Source organism: Peromyscus leucopus, chromosome 5 (genome assembly GCF_004664715.2).
Source record: "Peromyscus leucopus breed LL Stock chromosome 5, UCI_PerLeu_2.1, whole genome shotgun sequence".
Lineage (NCBI taxonomy): Eukaryota > Metazoa > Chordata > Mammalia > Rodentia > Cricetidae > Peromyscus > Peromyscus leucopus.
In genome coordinates, this window is record NC_051067.1 from 3,145,284 (window position 1) to 3,162,560 (window position 17,277).

General features: G+C 46.9%; 1 protein-coding gene and 1 long non-coding RNA gene across 2 annotated transcripts in view; one reads left to right on the forward strand and one right to left on the reverse strand.

The window, feature by feature from the left end:
- Dapk1 (death associated protein kinase 1) overlaps positions 1-17,277 on the reverse strand; it is a 159,802-nt gene that overhangs the window by 87,517 nt on the left and 55,008 nt on the right. The gene's annotated exons all lie outside the window — the stretch shown is intronic.
- LOC119087986 lies at positions 255-10,903 on the forward strand. The gene is made up of 4 exons (XR_005091533.1): positions 255-873; positions 1,528-1,688; positions 3,220-3,434; positions 10,703-10,903. It is a non-coding gene; the product is annotated as an uncharacterized LOC119087986 (long non-coding RNA).

The following is a 17,277-nucleotide window of genomic DNA, read 5'->3' on the forward strand; positions in this document are numbered from 1 at the left end:
TGGGATAACTGTGTTGCTATGGGTTGCTTAACTCTCTGTCAGGATGCTGATGAACTTTAAGGACACCTGCCTGAATCCCTCTGGGCTGCTATCAGCATGCAGCCATTTGATGAACACTGTCAGGCTCACTGTGGTAGCAGACCAAAGGGAAATCTGTAAAATGACACACTATTCCCTGTCTCCTCACTTAGGATAGTAACCTCTGAATAAATGTCTTCTCTCCTCTTTCCTTCTTCCTAACCACATATAGAAAGGAAAAGGCACAGCATTTCGGCCTTGTCCAAGCCTACCCACAGTTGACCTAGAAAGGATATGTTCTAAGTTCCCAGGGACCAACCACGTCTTCATGGAGGGCAGCACCTCCAGAGGCTACACTCACTCAGCAGCTCCAGTGCTGATCCTCCCACAGCTCAGTCACTTGTGACACAAAGACCTCCCTGGAAGTAGGGGCCGCTGACAACGTGGGGAAGAGTAAGGAGAAGAGGAAGAGCCGCAGGGAATGGGGCCAAAGCAGCCTGAGTGGGAGTCTGCCTCGTGCTTGCCAACTCCTGATCGGCTCTCGGGTGTTTGCTCATCACTCTGCAGGGCCGTGAGAGCTGTCACCGCGTGTCCATGCCCTCCATGCCAGTGAGCTGGAGTCACAGCCACAGGACTTCATGAATCCTCCTGATCTCTGCATTCATTTCTTGGCTCTAAATCATTTGACACAATCACAAAATCTGCCAAGATGTCAGCAACCGTTCTGTGTTGTTCTACGAATACACACACCTGTGGTGTCACCAACAACTACAGCTCATTAAGAAAGGAAAAGAAAGGCCCGCCTGGTACAGGGCCACATTCTACCAGAACATCAAATGAACCTTTGTTAAAAATGTAAGTTTGATCCCTTTAAGTAGCACAGATTTAAAGCCCTTCTGGGTTTTGTATTTTTGTTTTTAAGGTTTTGTGGATTGTTTTAGCATCTAATTCTCTATTTGAGGTCCCATTCAGTTAAAATCTCTCATTATTTTAAGCCCAAGTGAAATAAAATGAGAACAAATAATGTTTAAAGTTGCATAGGACCTTGGAGCAGTCACGTGGTCTCTGCCAGGTGCCAGGCTCAAGATGAATGGCTGGCTTGTTCCATGGCAGGTTGGTGAAGGTTTTCCACATTTCCAAGCCAGTGTAGTCAGGTAAGTTCCACAGCTAACTGTTGTGTGGGCCGGTCATGTGAGCACCTCGCTTTTGACCCAGAACAGCTTATCTTTCACAGGGTCCACAGGGAATTGGGGAGAGACAGGAGAAAGGATCGAATTCCAACCTGGTCAGAACTACACAAGAGCACATGATTTTCAAGCCTAAAAGAGGCCTCAGGTCTTCCAAACCTTCACCCTCTGGGGCCACTTGTCTGTCTTGGGTCATGAAAACATACCATTTTCAACACATTTTGATTTCTAGATGTTGTCCTACATAAAATTAACTAAGTAAAATAATAATAATAATAATAATAATAATAATAATAATAATAATAAATGTTTTTTTTTTCAGCTTCTCCTCTCTGGCAGGCAGAAGGAATCCAAACACAGCAACTGCCACTCCAGGTGCCGGGGTTTCTGAAGGCCACACTGGACAGAAGAGGGAATCACCTGAGTTTGGGAAGATACATGAAAGCAGTTAGGGGAACCAAGAGAGCAAAGCAACTCAAGATGGTTAAGTTCTCAGGCTGTTACCTAACTGGGTCATGAGTTCAATTCCTCCTGCTGCCTGCAGCTGAGAGGAGAGGATTTAGGGGTCCACAAAGGTCTGTGTGATCTGTATCTGCAGTAGAGTCAACACCGAGCTTAGCAGGGGACATGCACAGAAATAAATGTCACATATTCACATTCAGTGTCTCATGGAGTTTCCAGAGCTACATTCCAGTACTGCTTTCCCCTAAAACTTCAGAGAACCTCTTTGGAAGCTTAGCTTCCTGCCTGATTTGGAGTACATGTTCTCCTTTTCTGAGAAGCCTCATGGCACCAAAATGATGGACAAAGAGCAGGAGATAGGGGTAAAAAAAACCTCAGGATCACTGTTTTGGGGGATGGAGTTTTTAGACAGGGTTTCTCTGTGCCAGCCTGGCTCTCTTGGAACTCACTGCGTAGACCAGCTGGCCTCAAACTATAAGGTTAGTGATGTCTACAGGAAACTCCTTCAGAGATAAGGATAAACTCTGTGTGGTCTAAAGCAGAGTTCTATTTACCAAACTAACCCCTGAGACGAAGGGTCAAAAGGGCAAAATTATACTCATGAGGCCAGAACTGGAGAGTGCTTCTGCATTAAGCTCCGCCTCTAGCCTGTGTAACCACCCTGTCTCACACTGTGAAGTCCCTTTACCATCCATATAAAGCCTTTTAGTCACAGATTCCAGAGGAAAACAATGTTGGGGCCATCCTCTTGCTCACCACATCCCCAAAATGAGCCAGCCAGACCACTGTCCTCCTTGGTTCCCTATTTTCAAAATTGGGAACTAAAAGGACTGTCTGGACCATCAGCTTGGAAAGTCCTCTAGTTGTGGACCACAGGTAAAGAGTTTCTATACTCAGCTGTCACGACTTCATCTCCTATACCATTGCCTCTGAATAGGTGTTCCTCACTGTTGGAGATTCTCTACATGGTTTCCATTACATCTAGTTTTGACAAAAAAGCTTCTGTCAGCCGGGCGGTGGTGGCGCACGCCTTTAATCCCAGCACTCGGGAGGCAGAGGCAGGCGCACGCCGCACGCCTTTAATCCCAGCACTCGGGAGGCAGAGGCAGGCGGATCTCTGTGAGTTCGAGGCCAGCCTGGACTACCAAGTGAGTCCCATGAAAGGCGCAAAGCTACACAGAGAAACCCTGTCTTGAAAAACCAAAAAAAAAAAAAAAAAAAAAAAGCTTCTGTCAAGGCCACCCTGGGTCTTACTACAGTGGACGTTATTGCTATTCTTCTTTACAAGCCAAAAGTTTGAGCAGTTGCTTGCAGAATTAGGCTGGGTGACACTATTTAATACATTTTTACTAGACTCTGGGTGGTTGGCTGGGTGAATGGATGCATGGAGGAAAGGATGGAGAGAGAAGACTGAACAAATGGGTCAATGACCAGGTGGATGGATGGATGGATGGATGGATGGATGGATGGATGGAACAGAATATAGCTAGGAGACTTTGAGATGAACACAGCCCATGTGTTCATTCCTGCAATATCTTTGTTCATTTCCCAGGTTCAACAGGAGGTCAGATGGCTCACTGTGCACAGAATAAGAAGAAAATGTGGAAATCTGTGGCCCTGACCCTAGGAGAAGAAACATTAGATCAGCCTCCGATCCTCACTCCTCCTGAGCTTCCCTGCCTTCCATTTGTCTGGGGGATCTGTGTCCAGAGGTCCAACCAATCATAGAGAAGGTCTCAGGGGTGGGGCTGCATCAGCACTGCACAGGTAAGGAGGCTTCTGGTCAGTCTTCCCTAAACAGCCCAGAACAGCAGTTATTTACACCAGATTAGATATCAGCCACAGGTGAACTCAAGTATGCAGGAGGATGTGAACAGGCCACGCACACAGACTGCCAAGGGATTTGACTGAGCACTGGCTCAGTTTCGCTTTACAGAACAGGGGACATGGCTTCCAGGAAGGAATCCTCCAACTGCATCATTCTTGGAATTCACCAACAGAGGCCTCTGAACCACAGACATTACAAGCTTCAGCATGAATTCTAGCTAACAGGAAGCTGTCTATACATCCAACAACAGAACGATCAGGATGAAAAGGTTCCTTCAGCAGAACAAGGATGGATTTATGAGTTTCTTACCTGACACTCTCTCCCAGCCCAGAGGTTTCTCTACTAAGGTACCCAGCCTAGTGACTGACCTGTATGACCCTGCCATTGTAACCAGCTGGGGCAGCCTGGAGATGTTAAAGGTAATAGTGGGAATGTTCTCTCCACCTAATCTTGGATGATTTGAACTCACTTAGCCCTTCAGTCACATGTCAGTTGCCCAGAAAATGGGTTCCCTAATGTTTTAGTCAGGGACTCAATGGAGAATGCATGTGAGTCTGTGAGTCAGCATGCAGGGGTGTGTGCAGCCCGGCCTCCTCATCAACAGGTTACATGTGCCTTGGCTATCTGGGATAGCCTGAAGGCAATGCTGGGCATGCTGTTTGCTACACTATCGCAGAGAACTTTGCATGTGCCCCTTAGGGCACTGTCCTAAAGGACACACCTGTCCATGAAGATGTACTGGGCATGAGTAATTAAAACATACAATGGAGGCCAGGATGGCTGGGGCTACATTGAGAAACCCTGTCACCAAAAAAGAGCAACAAAAAACAAAACAAGCAAACAACAACAATGAAATCACAACAGCAGTACAGATGAAGCCCAGACTGATGAAGATGAGCTGACAGGAGGGGCAAAGCCAAGGACTCCAGATGGTCTCAAAACGAAACCCCAAAGCACGGCTATCTGACACAGGAAGGTAGACCTTTAACTCCCTAAGAATGAGCAAAAAGAAGACAGGGCTGCTGCGTGCGGAGCTCTGCAGTCACATCCACAGAGAAAGGATGGGGGACAAGGACTCAAAGTTCCTTCCCGCCAGCAAACTGACCTGTGGGTTGTTAGCCAAAGAGACAGTTCGGGTCTAGGCTTTGCTTTTTAAGAGAACAATGTCTGGCAAAGGACAAGGTATGATGTACTCTCTCATCCAGAGAGTGAGAATGAACTGGCAAGACCCTTCTGGAAACAACTTTAATTCCATTCAACATGAACCTTCAAAATGTAACTTTGGCTCAGTGAATCAACTTCTAGGAATCTATCTTAAGGAGATAATCAGAAAAGCACTCACATCTCTTTAACAAGAATGGCATTAGCAGAGGCAATGGCTGATCAAATCACAACAAACCCACACAGTGCAATCTGATGCCAGCTTCCAAACTGGAATCGTCATAATATAGTTTTTGTTTTAAAAAAGGCATTCAGTTAGAATCATAAGTATGATTTTCATTTATGTCACGAGGCATAAGACTGGCAGCTAACGCAGCAAATACTGTCCTGTAGTGGGATCTTTGGGGGTTCGGGGTGGTGACAGATGCCTACTTCCTCTTTCCTACTTCCTCTCTCCAAGTTTCCTAATTTTTCTTTAAACTTTTGGCATGGCATGGGTTACATTTAAAGTCAGAAGGAGGCTGCCATCAGGGACAGCAGATCACTGCAGGAAATGAGGTGATGTGATGCCACTTTCCTGTGACCTGTGGGAAATATCTCATCTAGTCCTGTTATCTCCTCTGAGCACCTCTTAGAGAAGAATTCTTCCTTCAATTCCCATCCCTGGGCCAGAGAGAAAATGGAGGAGGAGAGGAAAGGGAAGGAGAGAAAGAAAACAGAAACTTCATATTGGGACTAGTCTTGGTTGGGGAGGGGAGGTTATAGTGAGGTACACATATATACAGTGGCAGCCGAAGGTCAACCTTGGAGTCATTCCTCAGGCGCCATTTACCTTGTTTTTTGAGGTAGGCTCTCTCATTGGACTGGAGTTTGTAGATGAGGCTGGCCAACAAGCCCCAGGAATCCACCAGTTTCCTCCTCCTCCTCTCAGGGATTACAAACAGGAGCTACATGCCTGAATGGGTCCTCGGGTTTGCACAGCCAACTCTTTACTTGCTGACCTATCCATCCTATCTGCCTAACTCAGCCAGAATCACTAAGTCAGAATACTAGGGCAGGGGCCCTGGCTTTACATTTACAGGGAAGTCATCACAAGGTCTAAGAGCAGTGCTAGCTCTCAAATGTTAATACGCTCTCTGATCCTCTGCATCTTGGGTAAAACACTGATGGCTGGGCCTCCAATTCTGTGGGTCTGAGACAGGCCCTAAGTCCATGCCGCCATCGAGTGCTAAGGGGGAAACACACGGAGTACCACAGGTACACAGAAACAGCTCCTCAGGATTGCCTCGTTGGCTACAAGTTCTGCACAAGATTGATGTACAAATCCAACTGACACATCCTACCATTCCATCTCCTAACTCCTAAACACTGGCTAGCATGACAAGTCACAATAAAAAAACAACAAAACAGAGAAGTGAAATCTGGGATGGATGCTGGCGGGATCTGTCCCGTGCACTATGACGCACACACCATCCTCCTAAAAGCCACACACAGAAGCCACCTCTGTTTGTACCTCAGGAAACTAAACCCTGAGCTCCAGAGAAACATGGAGAGGCAGAGGCCAAGAAGTAACCAGGGCTTGTCAATATACCCAAGTCAGGCTTTTCACCTGCCAAGAACAGACACGAACACATGACAAAATTCACGCAGCTTAAAAAGGGTAGGATTTTGAAAATCTGGGAAGATCATTAGAACAAAACAAGCCTGTTGAGGTTTGGATTTGTTTTGGCTTTAATTCATGTACTTATTATGTATGTCTGTGTGTGTACACTCATGCATGTGGAGGTCAGAGGACAACTTTCAGGAGTGGGTACTCACTTTCTTTTGAAGTCCAATGTCTTACTGTTGTCATTAACGCTATTTTGAAGGTCAGGCCTCTGTTTCTGCCTATACATTCTCCCATCTCTGCCCAGCAGCTCGCCCAGGGAGTGCTGGGGCTGTGTGACTTCTGGGGTAGAACTCAGGCAGTCAGGCTTGCATGGTAAGCACTTTGCCCAGCCAAGGCATCCCCAGACCTTTAATTTTTATTAGTGTGGATGAAGTGACAATGCATTCAGTACTGGTAGACACTTGCTCTCAGCCTGCTTTTAACACAGATTCTACTGTATTTTCATAGACTCTGCCTGTGTGGGTGTGTGAAGAATGGGCCCATCAAAATCCACCTAAGTTTGGAACATGCAGAAGGCTAACATTAAGAGATTGCACTAAAAATGACACCCAATTACTGCACACAGCTGTGTCAGAAAAAGCAAAACATGGAATGACCAAAGTACTTGTAAAGCCTGAGAAGTGTGGCTGCTATGGACTCAAGATTGAAGGTGTTCTAGACCGCCTTCCCGGGGCAGGACTAGGTCTGTGCGGCCCCCACCCGTACACTCATACAGTCGAGCTGTGCCTCTGATGTGCCAGGCAACATCTCCACGCAGGAGGCTGTCAGAGTTGTTCTGTTCCGAGTTTGGCACCGTCGGCTGAAGAACATTATTTTTATTCCTCTCAGGGTACACTGCCTTCTAAAGGGAAACATTGTGTTTGCTGTTAGGAAAGAGAAGGCAGGAGGAGAGGGGGAAGGAGAAGAGAGGAGGGGAAGAAGGAGGGGGAAGAAAGGAGGAGTGGGTGGAGTGTTAACTATTGGCTCACTTATGAATATTCACCTTCACAGGCACTTACCCTCAGTGTTTTCTAGGGCACAAGAAACAACCTAGAGCAGGGAAATTTTATCCGAGTCTCAATGTTGAAGTGATGGCGACACCTAGCCTCACTCGTACATCAGGTAGCCTCCGCTTGAACATCTGGGCCAGACCCAAACACTTCCTTCACAGTAAGGACCAATATGGTCTGAATGGCCTGAAGACCCTAGTGAGACAGAGGTATTTGTTCACCCCAGTATTTGATCTTTCCTTTGCTCACAGTCATTGATCTATCAGTGTTTGGGTGTAGGGCTGGTCACTTGGTCTAAGTACATTTTGCCACCTACCTTGTGGCCATGTGACTACATTCTGCACAACAGGATGTGAGCAGGAACATCTTTCATTAGAAAGAGCCTGCCCACTGCCTGGCCCCCCACCCCCACCCCGGGATGGTTCAGGGCATCAGCACCCATACTGACAGTAACATCAAAGTCCTTTGCTTAGGATGGCAGAACAGCACCAAACAGGTGGCAGAGTCCTTGACCTCCCAAAGCTGCCAGGTCACTTGTGGACTACCACATGACACATTATTATTCTGGGCTGTCTTTGATAAGCAGTTCAAAGCAATCCCACCAAGCACCCAGTAATGAAAACGTCTATAAAGACACCTCAAAGCCTCACATGATCAGCAGTCAGTGAGGGTTAGTCAGAGGGCTGAAGCATAAAGGAACCTGACACTTTCTATCACTTGTTGAATTTCTGGACACAGGCCTAAAGTGGTGACCACAGTTGGAATCATTTTCTCTATCCAGATGTAGCGCCAGCAATAAGGCTCCAAGTGTGCTGCCCACCTCTTTAAACACATGGGCCTCTTCCAGAGCCACACAGCCACACCACCCCAGACCAGACACGTGCATCTTTCCTTTCCACCACATCCCAGGTTGTATAAACAAATGACTCTGTGTGAAGCATACTTTCCTGAAACTACCACTTCCATTCCTGTGGGGCAGAGTGTCAGTGCTGGGGCCACCGGCAAGTGCCATGCTGAGAATGAGAAGCACACCAGGCTGTTCCAAGGCAGGAAGTGTGCTGGTCCCTGGGGAAGCCAGGTGGGGTCAGCTGTGCAGACCTCAAGAAAAACATAAGATCCAAAGTTGCATGCACCCTTCAGTTCATGGCCATTCCATGTCACACTGGCAGCACAGGCGAGGTGCACACACTGCCTGCCTTCCTTCAGACCACTGACACTCTCAAGACACCAGTGGTCTAAAAGCAAGGCCTATGTCTTCAGAAACTAGTCTCAGAGTTTGGAGGGGCTGTAACTTTCATACTCTCAGCCAGGCCTGGCTTTCTCCAACATGGAAACCTGCACTCTGGGGACAGCAGTACCAGTGGCAGCAACACAAGGCCTCAGTCCAGCCCAGACCTGAAGAACTTGAATTTGCATCACCTGGACCTCACAGGCTCACAGGCACGCTAAAGCCTGAGAAACAGGCTGGAAATCTTGGTCATGACTGACACCCCCAAAGCAGAAGAAACTAAGTGCCCCAAAATGGAAGTGCTGGGATCTGGGGTCATCTCTGGAGGAGTCCACAAATAGCTGGGTCGCTCTCAGAGAAGCTTCTATAACTCAAGGTCAAACAGTGGCATCACATAACCTCAGTGAGAAAAAAGACAAAGCTGGTCGATGTCCACTAAAACCCCAGGAGCCCCAAGTTCTGGCATGAGCACCCACACAATCCCTGCAGATGGCTATGCTTATGGAACAGTGTGAGGTTTTCCAAATCAATTCACCCAAACTGAAGTGCTGGCAGGCAGATGGGCAGCCACATGAGGCAACCCTCAATTTGTGTCTCTGGACGTCCATAAAGAGGCAGAGTGCACAAGAGAACAAACTCTCTGTCCCCCTTTGAACTTCCTTCTGTCCAATGTCTGTGTGTATATGTGTGTGTGTGTGCACATTTGTGTGTGTGTTTCTGTGTGTGTGTGTGTGTGTGTGTGTGTGTGTGTCTGTGTCTGTGTCTGTGTCTGTGTCTGTGTAAGGAGCAAGGAATAGTTATGGACTAGACTCTGTGTGTCTTCAAAGTTGGTCTCCACAAAGCCAGATTCATCTTTCTTAGATTTTAATTATTTCTTTTTACTTCTTTTTGCAATATTGGTATTGAACTCAAGACTCCCACGTGCTAGGAGAATGCTTTAACACACACACACACACACACACACACACACACACACACACACACACACAACACTTTCTGCTCTGGGAAACACCATTCCACAGATCAGAATTTCACAGGCAAACACCAGCCACAGCTGAGATGTTTGCTCCAGTGTTCCCAGCCACTGACTTTGCAGAAAGGAAAGTCTAAGTTGCCCCATCTTGACCCTAGGTAGCAGCTTTTGTTCCCAATGTACAATTAAGTCACTGTTGGCTTTGGATATGTGTGTACCAAACACACAATGCCTTCTATTCTGGGCCTAAAGAAAACAGGCATTGGCATGAGGCGTTGCATCTTCCTTCATGCACTGGACAGTCCAACCTGAAATTCAAGTGCTAAACTTTCAACAGCAAACAGAAGGCTCGTGTTCCAGAGCGGCTCACTGAAACCAAGAGGAACCCTGGGAGTGTTGACTTACTTATTCTTCTCTTATCAGCACGTTTAGGGGTCAGTTCCCCATGTAAACAACAAAAGCCAATTGATCACATGATACTTTGGATAGAGGAAAATAAAATCATGGCGACCCTTGCTCTATGCTGTTTGTGTCCTGAGTGGCTACTGTCCCTTTCTCTCACCTGTCCCTTGACTCTAGGACTCAGGATCTATACATGTGCACAGGGAGTTCAGCATTTCAAGTCAGTAGCCTAAATATCAGCCATAACATGCCAACTCCTTCCATTGGGAAGTCCATGCAAGCGGATGTCTGGGGGAAGCAGGTGTCTTTCTCCCCAAGCAAGAGTGGTCTGCTCACATGTCATATAAACTACAGGTTTGAGCATGGGCATCTATATTATTTATGCCATGTGTGATAAGCTGTTTATTTGCATAATAAATGAGGAGAAGAATGAAAAAGAGCAATGGCCCAATGGGAAGCTGGCATTCTAAGAGGTAACCATGACACACACTGCCAACTTGCACCAAAGCCACTGGAGATGTGATAAACTTGGTTCCTAAACATGACTTCTCTACCTCTGGCTACCAGGCAATTTGTGTCTGTCTCTGTGCGTGGTTAATAATTAGACAGGCTGGAATCAAAAGCAGAGTTTGGGCCAGGCAGAGAAGCCTGAGTCAAGAATGAAGTGTGCCTCACCCGGGGACCAGAGGGAAAATGAGGTCAAGTCCGTAGGACCCCAGTGCTATTTGACCAGCAGTGTTTGATCCTTCTTTCCTGAACTTGCAAAGATTCTTCCCTTATCACAGGCGACAAAGAAAATATTAACAGGTGACTCAGTTATGCAAAGAATAACAGAAGTGCAGCGCAGCGTTCCAGATAAGAAGTAAAACTCAGCTGTGAGAAAAGCAAACTCAAGGGCGGTCTCCAAGCTGTCCGAACTAAGAACCAGAAATATAAACATTGTGTTGCTAGAAATAAAATGTGGCATCCAGAAGTCTGGAAGTAGATCCCAGAGTAACTTCTCCAAAGAAAAGAAACTATCTACTGTATGTATTTCTAATGTATTTACTATATTCTTGAAAGTTGTTTCCTGGAGTCTTGTGGAGAGAGACAGACAGAGACATAAAGACATGCAGACAGAGAGACAGCCAGGGGAAAGTAGTTCTTGGCTTCATGGGGCCATTTCCATATGCCCATTGCAGGCAGGAAGCCAGGACACAGGATCAGTGGCCTGGAAGGGGGGCCTGGAGCATGTCGGGCTTCAAGAGAAAGCTGAGGAAGTGTCTATAATGAGACACAGGACTCAGCAGCTACCCCCTCAGCCCCTCCTGAAAATCACAGCCTAGGACCAGTGCCCCAGCTGGCATAGGTAATGACAGGCTCTGGGCCCAATAAGTACTTGTTTCTGAATCTACTTCCTCCTCAAGCATTTGTCCAACATGGGCTTCTAAGGCTGACTCACAACACTTGGAACGGAAGCAGAATCGCCACAAGCTCTAAAGCAACCTGATTTACACATGGTCCTTGGACTAACCCCACTAGAGTGAGACCCTGTCTCAAGTCCCACACACACTCACATAAGAGTGGGCCACTGAAGAATTTCTATCTATTTCTGTGCATGGGTGTGTGCATGTGTGAGCATGTCTGTATGTGTGTGCACACACGTGGGGTGTGAGCACATGTGTATAGACATGAGTGAAGGCCTGAGACAACCTGGAATGTCATTCCTCAGCCTATGTCCACCTTTTCTTTAGAAACAGTCTCTCACTGACCTAAAGCTAACGAGCTAGGTTGGGCTACTTGGTCAAAGCAAGCTCCAGAGCTCGCCTGTCAGACTTCCCAGCAGATTACAAGTGCACACCACCATGCCTGTCTTTATTTACATGGGTTCTGGAGTTTGGGCACATGTCCTACAAGCACCTTATTCACCAAGCTACCCCTCCCCACCCAAGTGCTTCTATTTATTAATTGCAAATGCTATATCTGTGTGTAGATTTAGGTACCTAAACTGTAGCAGATAAGCCAGTCCTCAGCTGAGTTTAGCTGGAGGAGGGGCTTTTAAAAATACTGGTTCCAGGGCCCTTAGGGTCTGACTCAGCTACCAGGGCCAGTAATCTTCAGTGTAATAAGCTCCCTAGGTATGCCTCACTCACTGTGAGGTTTAACTCAGGCACCTGAGCTGGGTGTGGCGGCTCACTCCTGTGACGGCCGGTACTTGGCAGCTGAGGCAGAAGCATCAACAGTTCAAGGCAAGTCTGGGTTACGTGAGACTCTGCCTCAAAATGCAAAAATTAAAAAGAAAGTGAGGGGGCTGGGGAGATAGCTCAGTAATTAAAAGTACTTGCTGTTCTTCCAGAGGACCTGGATTCAGTTCTCAGCACCCACATGGTGGTTCCAGTTCCAAGGCATCCAACACCCTCCTCTGGCTCCACTGAAGCCAGGCATGCACATGGTGCACAGACATATATGCAGGGAAAACACACATGAGCATAACATGTACATATAAATATACGACCCCGCAGCTGAGACGACAGCTTTGTGGGTGAAGCGCTTGCTCTGCAAGCGTGAGGATGTAAGTTCATAATCTGGTCACCCACATAAAAGCCAGGCTGGCAATCCCTAGACCTCACTGGCCAATCAGTGGAGCACCAATGACTCAAAATAAGTTCTGTGAGAGTCATACACACACACACACACACACATACACACAATTAAACCTAAGGTCAGACTTCACCCAGTCTAGCTAAATCTGAGGCTAGGCCCACCAGTGACGACTTACAACATTTACAGAGTGAGTGGGGCAAATAAGAGCAGTGATACTTATTCAAACCCAAGCCTGGGTTTCCTGCCCCTGAAAATGAGGTAAGTTGATGGTTCCCTTCTGTAGCCAATTCTCCATTCCTCAGAGGTCCTCTCTCCTAGTCTGCTCATTTCGATGGCACCACATGCAAACTAGGTGGGAGTGAGGCCATTGTTGTGGTCCCCTTCACACCTTGGGAGTAAATGATTTACAACCGCAATCCAATAACGGGCCTGTTTCCAGAATCACAAAACAGCATGTGGGCAAGAAGGCTGGGGGAGCAAAGGGGCTGTGCTACACAGGTCTGGAGACAGTTTAGCCCAAGGATTCCATACAAAGGGGGAAGGATCTCAAGTCCACACATGTGCATGCTCACAGAGACACTAATAATTCAGAAACTAGAAAGCCCAGACAGCCCTCATCCACTTTTGAAAGCTTTTTCAGAAAATGTCATTTAGGAACATTGGTATATAACACAATACAGGTCTAGAGAGCCTTCCCCTTTGGGATAGCTCCCAGTCTGAGGTGCTCAGACCACTGCACAGACAAGGAAAAGTACAGTTAAACTGTAAAAGTAACCCAATGCCCACACTGCATTGAAGAAGCCCAGCTTCTTACTCTCTTGAGCCACACGCCTAGAAGTTGGAGACACAGGGCAGACCTAAGAAGGTATCTTACATAATAAGCCATCTCTCCAGGGTCTGCATTAATTTGGAACTGGATTGCTTCAACAATCTTCTAAATGCAAGTGCCCTCAGAAGAAAGTAAGCCCAATCATGAGGAAGTGTCACTTTCGTCCTCTGGTTACAGCTGGGGGCTTCAAAGGCTGTTTGAGCCATGGCCCTGAACCACTGTGGTTTTGAGGAACCGAATCCAAACTCAGTATCTTAAAACTCAGAATCCTAGCATTGCCAAAAGACTCAGGAAAGCTGGTAGCACTGGCCCATGTTACCATGGGCAGCAAGGACAAGGGAGCCATGGCTGTCTCAGGATGGCCCTGTGCTCTATAGCTGGGCACAGGATGCCTCACTCCAAGTCAGCTTTACCCAGCACTGTCCTCTGCACAGTCAGTTTGTCATAGGACAAGGAAGTGGATCTGTAACCAGGTGCTGATCTCCTTACTCACTGGCCATAAGACCTTAGATAGACACAGTCCCCTCCTTGGAGGCTCATTTCTGTGATGTTGGTTTACAGTGAACAGTGCCAGCGTATCGGGGTGTCCACGTGTACTAACAGGAACTGAATGTGAGCAAGCACCCTGAGCATGATGGAGCAGCATTTGAGAAACAATCACTACCCCACAAGACTCCTGAGCATAGCTCTGAACTCTTGAGGCACTCCCAGGTGGGATGTCATAGACATGCAAAACCCATCAAAGGATCCCAAGTGTAGCTTCATCCACAGAGACCCTGGGAGGCTCAGATCAATCATGCCAGTGGAGACCAAGAGGTTGATTCTAAAGGGGCTACAAAATGTATTCCAGCAGAGGCAGATCCCTACATTACTTCCAGCATCTCCAATTTGGCTCAGGTTCTCCTGATCCACAGCTTGTCTCTCTCTAGCTGGAAGAAACACACAGGTAGGAAGGACCCAGAGGAGAGGAACAGGCACAAGCCTGCTCCCTCTCTTTCTCATTCCTCCCCACTCCCTCTTCTGTTATCAGCTTAGTAAACTGTTTGCATCCTGGCAGGATTTTCCTTTGCCAGCACTGGAGGCTGAGGGAGACAGCAGATGGCTCTCTCACAGCTAATTTGAGTACATATTCAAGACAATAACCAGCTACAGATTGACTTGGCATCCACCACTGTGGGAGAAGAGAGGGCAACAAGCATTGCTGAAGTTCACCCTGTCCCCATGACTTTCTCCACAACTGCCAAGACACAGAGTTCTAATGTTATAATAACTTGTTTTGAAAGAAACTCTACATTTCACAAGCAGCCGTCCATCTATGTCTTCAGTGAACTACCCACGTGAATTCTGGAACATTTCCCAGTGAACTGGAAACCTTCATTACTTGTCTTGCTGTTTTCCCACCCACCCAGGCACCTAAATGTGTAGGAATCAGCTCATACTCTTTCCAGACTGACCCTGAAAGATGTCCCCTGTATGACACAATGCAGGCCTGCTCTACATCAGTCCCGTCAGTGGTGGCCTCGTACAGTGACTGAGGGGGGGGGGGGACCTGCTCTGGAGACAGCAAACCATTAGGAATGCAAAGGGCACATCACTAACCCTTCTGCCTTTGGCTAGTAGCAATTTGTCATGACTCTTGAACTCTCCTAGGATAGTGAAGACTCTGCCTGTGACTCCTTGGTTTTGTGTGGTGACAGAGGGAAGCCAATCTTACTTCAGCTGAGATGCAGGCCAAGCTTCTATGAAAGCCCTAGGTTGAGCTCTCTATCTTCTACTAGAGTATACACATCACTGTCCCCAGACCTGCACACATCAATCTTGAAATATCTCACTATGCATACCCATCTAGTCTGTTTCTTTGAAATAAGATGCATATCCTGACCCTTGTGTAATCAGAATTAGGTCTGGACCTTATCCAGTATTCTGTGACCTCAGGCAAGTCAAGGCCTGTTTCTGTGATTTCTTTTCTTCAAAAGCAGCAAAATACCTATGATTGTGTTAATGATCACACTGGTCATCCTTAGTGGACTCTAAGTGTGGAACGTTGGAGCACCTAAGAGAAACAAAACTCTAGAACCCACTCAAGGTCTAATGAATTACAACTTCTGTCTTCACAAGCTACCTGGATTCCCCTGTGTGAGCTCAGTGCAGCCATGGGACACCCAGGAATGCTGGTTCCTTCATCTTTCACTGGAACTAACAGCAGAAGGCACACATCCTCCTGCAGTCCCCTGCCCTCATCACACATGTCCCCTTAGTCCTCCACTTTCCCCCTCAGAACTGTAAGCATGGTCACTGATGAAGTGCAAAGCCTTCCGGTGTGATTAGTAATTACTTCCTGGGTGAGTCAGAAGTGGGGACAGACAAGGCATAAAATAATTTGTTGAGGTGGGGACACCCTCATTAGAGCCTTACTCCTTAAAGAAGAGTCTCTATGCCAGCCAATAGGAAGCCAGCTGGATTCAGTCCCAGAAGCCAGCCAGGATGCTGTTTACAAGCTCTCAAGAGCCTTGTAACGGACAACAAGGTTCAAAACCCAGCTCTGATATTGATTCTATGCTCACTCTGGCAAGATGCTTAACTTCTCTGGGTCTCATCAAGAGACGAACACAGACAGGACTCAGCAGAATGCCTGGCATATAACGAAAATCAGCATTTGCATGCAACTAGGAGCAAAGAGAAATAACATACATGACTGTAAGAACCCAGAAAATTAAATAATTAAGAACAAAAGAAAAACAGTAAATTTCAAATAGTTCTGCAAGCAGATAAGAGCCAGCACACATTATACTTTATTTCTCAAACTGGGGCACAGACCCCTTAAATTCAAAAGCATTCAAGGACTTTATAGAGTCCTGTTTACTTTTATACTACAGCTTCCACAGCTCCTATACAAGAGGAGTTTAATAAATGTGTGTCTGGTGTGATATAAAATACCACAAATTCATACACTTATGCAAAAAGGGATGTCCCTGCAAAGAATGTGCCAGTATCGGCTCCCTCGACCAGTCACTGAGCGCTTACTAACTGCTCACTTCCAAGATGCTCCTTCTCCAAGGCAGCGAGGCCTGTGACACTGCTGTGCTAAGTTTTTAGAAGTCTTGTGCTGTTAAAAAGAAGGAGGAAGAGGAGGAGGAGGAGAAAGGAGCGAGGGAGAGAGAGAGAGAGCAAAGCAGAATATAGTGGTGCATGCCTGTAATCCCAATACTCAAGAAGCAGAGGAAAGCAGATGTGTGAGTTCCAGGCCAGCCTAAGCTACAGAGTGAGACCCGGCTTTCTTGACAACCATGGGAGGCCTGCCTCTGAACAGAAACAGAGGAGGAGGAGTTGGGGGAGGGGATGGAAGGAAGGAAAGAGGGAGGGGAAACTGCAGTCGAGATGTAAAATAAATTAATAAATTTAATAAATAAATAAATGAAATATTTAAGGCAAGAGAATAGGAATGTAAGGACCCATAAAGAGGAGTCTCTGCCTTGGAATCCACAGCTTCCATCTCCGGACAAGCTACTGCTTGCCTTCCATTCTCTAACCTTCACATCAGATCACATCATCCACCGGGAAGGAAGCAGAAGAGTTTAAGGAGGTCAGCACTCAGCTTAGGTTCCAACAAAAAGCAAAGCAAGTTGTCATGTCTGAGAAGAACCCTTGTTAAATCATTCTTCAGACTTAGGAGTCAGCAATCAGCCTGTATTTTGCAATAGCAGCTAACTGTCTTCCAAATTCGGACGGCTGACATGCCATTACTTTATGAGCTAGGCTTACAGGAATCTGTTCATTTCCCTGTGGATACTACCAGAGATGCAGTAAAAAAGCAAGGTTACAGGGCAAGCTCACCTCCTCCAGGCTACAGGGCAAGCTCACCTCCTCCAGGTTACAGGGCAAGCTCACCTCCTCCAGGTTACAGGGCAAGCTCACCTCCTCCAGGTTACAGGGCAAGCTCACCTCCTC